We start from the raw sequence: 3780 nt of genomic DNA on the forward strand, positions 1-3780 counted from the left end.
GCATTTCAAGTCCGCATCTTGTACAGCAATTAACCACTAAGAAGAATATATGCAGTGTTTTATTTGTTGAATCTGTACTTCCAATTTGATTTGAAACTGTCTCATTGCTGTTTATCAATAAAATTTTGAAAAATAAATAAATAAATAAATAAATAAAATAAATAAATAAAATAAAACCAATGAATGAGGTAATTTAGTTACTACACACTGTTAATTCCCAGCATTACACCCTGTACATTCAGACATCTCTGAGAAAGCCCTGCCAGTGGCTGCATGAGGTTTGTGGGGGGCATCTAGACATAAGCCATACCACTCAGTATAGCTAATTTAGGATGGTAAAAAATGCATGTCCGGGGAAGACTGTCGCCAGAGTAGTATAAAAAAGAAGCAAATAAGGAAGGATTGTTCCTGTTTCTTTGGAGGGGATTCAGTCCTCCTACTCACCTTGACCATCCTCTTCTGGCTTTTAGTACAGACTCAAGTCTTCCAGTGGAGACCCTTCAGCTTCCTGATACAGACTCACATGGGACTCTGCACTGATACCCAGTCCTTCAATAGTTCCTTCAGATCCCCACCACACAAACTATTTGTACTCTTCCACCTGACTCTGTGGGTAGGCATTATAATCCAATCTTACAAATTCTTATATATTAGTACATCTTGTACTAAATCTGTTTCATAAGCACTGATTGATAATTACTACTTCCATAAAATATCCTTTTCTATCTTTTCACTTTTAATCTATTTTTGCTTTTGTATTTGAAGTGGGTCTTTTAATTTCTCCCCGTAAAAATAGTAATAGAGAGGTGGTGGATACATTATCTTGATTTTTTAAATCACTTCATGATGTGTATATATATATTAAAGCACCATATTTGCATTTTAAATGTACACAACATTTGCCAATTATATCTCAATAAGATTTAAAAAATGAAATTGAATATCTTATTGACAGCACCTAGGAGATTTGATTGTTAAACCAATTTATTCAGTCCTTGTCCTTTTTTAAACCAGTGGTAAACTTAATAAATGCAAATTAAAACATGTAGTATATTTCCAACTTGTGGTCAACTTACTAAATCCAGCTTAATTAAACTAGTGTGGAGATGTGTGTGGGAGGCCCACCTGAAGGTTGTTGTCAGGAACATAAAAGGCAGACAGGAGGAGCTACTAAAAATTCTGTTAGGGATGTTCTTTGGAGAAGCTGTTGGACCCGCTGGAAGCTGCTAGCTTTCTTGGGCTGTTCTACTGGGAGATCTTGTCATGCTGGCTTTCCTGATGAATTGTGAAGATCATTGGTCTTCCTCTTCAGAATCACCTCCTGGCTTCAGAGGTGAAGATGGTGCCCTGCACTGTTTAATTCCAATTTGTATTATCTTTAAAAAAATTTTTTTTAAATTTTTATCTTTGGAAAAAAAAGCACCTTGCTACAAAACAGTGGTTCATTATTGCACATGTTTGCATAATCACTTAAATTATTTAAAACTACATTTACCAAAATCTTCAGAACTGTTCTCATTGAAGAAGGTAGTAAAAATAAAAGGTATGAAAAGTTTCATTAAAAGTGGATATATTTCTTTAGCATTTTTTCTGAAGTACTTGGGACAGGTTCTCACTTCACATCTCAGAATCACAGTGATCCTCCTATTCTCAGTCTCCCAAGCGCTAAGATTACAGACATGTGCCACCATGCCCAGCCTTGGTGTCCAGCTCACTGTGCCCAGGGCATGGGTCTGCTCCGCATGTGCTGCAGCTGCAGGGGATTGAACCCTGGTCCCTGTACTTGCCTAAGGAGGTGATTTGTCCACTGCGCTATGCTGCTGGCCCTTATGTATTGTCTCTTTATGTATCGTTTTATAAATGATTTATTTCTTCATTTGTATAATTGTCCTTATGAAAAAACCTTTAACTGAGCCATGTAAAACCACTGACATTCTAAAATAAGTGAAAGTTTGCTTTTTGGAGAGACTGTATTGTAATGATACAAGAACTATCAATGGTGAAATAAGTAAAGTACACTGTACAGGAGATGGGGTTATATGCCGTGCAACATAGACAGAGGCGTGGGAAAGGAAGCCATGGCCTAGGCAGTGCTTCAGGTTAGATCTACACATCCCAGTGAAGACCCATGTGATTACAGGAGGGCTCTGGGAGGTAACTGAAGCACGGTTAGTGTACGCAGCAGCGGGTTGGGCTGCGGATAGTTTTTTTTATGTGTGTGCTACCGGGGATTGAACTCAGGACCCTGCACTTGCCAGGCAGACAATTATTCTACTGCACTATCTCCGTGGCCCTGCAGATAAAACTCTACCTAAATATGATGTAGGCAGGTGAGGCCCAGTGGGAGAATGCTGGTCACCGAAGGTGCAGCCTGGAACAGAGGCTTTGCTTCCCCACTGCCATGCAGAAGGCCTTTGAGGCAACAAAGCACACAATGAAACCTCTGCAGACTGTCATCCAAAATGAAAGTTTCCTCCTTTACGTTGTGTGTTTGGATACTGTGTCCACGGAGTGACAAAGTAACCAAGGTGACCTGGCTGGAAGGAAAGATGTTAGGGAAAGCCTCAGCAGGCAGTGACTATTTGAGGAAAGAGCTAGACCTAAGGGAAAAAATTCTGGGGGATTCTTGCAGGAAAGGAACTTTCAAAGGCCCAGTGCAAAAAAGTGACTTTCTCAGAAGCTATGCAAACCTTCTGCAGTGCAACAGAGAGAGGACAGGGCCCTTGATTCTCATTTCATTCCCCACCGACCTACAAGCAGGGCTGCCTCCTGTCCTACATGCCAGTTGCTGGACCTCTCACCTGGAGAACATGAGAAATAATCGCTACTCAACAAGGCTTCTCCTTCTGCTCCCCTGGCTTCTTCACCTATAGCTCAGCAGCCCTTAAAAGACTGAACAAGTGGGAGTTGTGACAGCTCGGGGTTCATTAAAAAGCATCAGTGCACAGCAGCCCTCGCACTGTAGGAATCACAGAAGCCACCACCACGGGACATGAGAGATGTATGGGCCAGGAGTCCCCACCTCCCATTGATCCTTCAGCTTAGGTTTCATTTCTGAGGGACTCGGTTGAGCCCCCAATCTCCTAAATGAGTTCAAGTGAAGGATTAAGTTAGAGAAGTAATATGTTTGGGAAATATGGGAAGACCAAAATTATCTTAGAGCTCACATAGGGGTTTCTCTCTGGGAATCCACTAGATTTCAGACTAGTTCAGGGGGCTCAGGAAGTGGAGGACACCCCTGAGGCCCAAGCCTGTGAAAACAAGCAGGGCAGTAAGAAAGAAAAGCACTGAATCTTGCAGATGAACGAACACTTTGATGTCTAAGGTTGGCAGCTCTAGCGCCCTGGAATCCTGTGATTGAGATTCAGCAGCCCACAGCTGCAGCCCTGTCTTGTCTTCAGAGACTGTGGTCCCCGAGAGATGTGCAAGCATGTTCTCTGAGCCCAACACAACAGTGCACACACGCAGCACACTCAGGTGTGATTCAGTCACAGCTGCTGTTTGCCTTGTATCCTCCCTGGAACAAAGAAAGGCCTTCAGCTCCTGGGCTAAAGCCATTGTCCTTACTTTCAACTTTTCACACAGAAAGGCAGTAATTCATTTGCTTTCCCAGGACAGGCAGGCAGTGCCACATTTTGAGGGGTTCGCTTCCGACATGTATCAGCTCTGATCCTGTTTACCATCATTATAAGTGAGGATCCTACGTCCACTTACATTACTGGGGAATAACTGTGATTTCTCAAAATGGCAGAAGGACGTAAGAGCAGAAAGGTGCCAGCC

The sequence above is a fragment of the Octodon degus genome, unplaced genomic scaffold (genome assembly GCF_000260255.1).
Source record: "Octodon degus isolate 3935 unplaced genomic scaffold, OctDeg1.0 scaffold00433, whole genome shotgun sequence".
In the NCBI taxonomy this organism is placed as follows: domain Eukaryota; kingdom Metazoa; phylum Chordata; class Mammalia; order Rodentia; family Octodontidae; genus Octodon; species Octodon degus.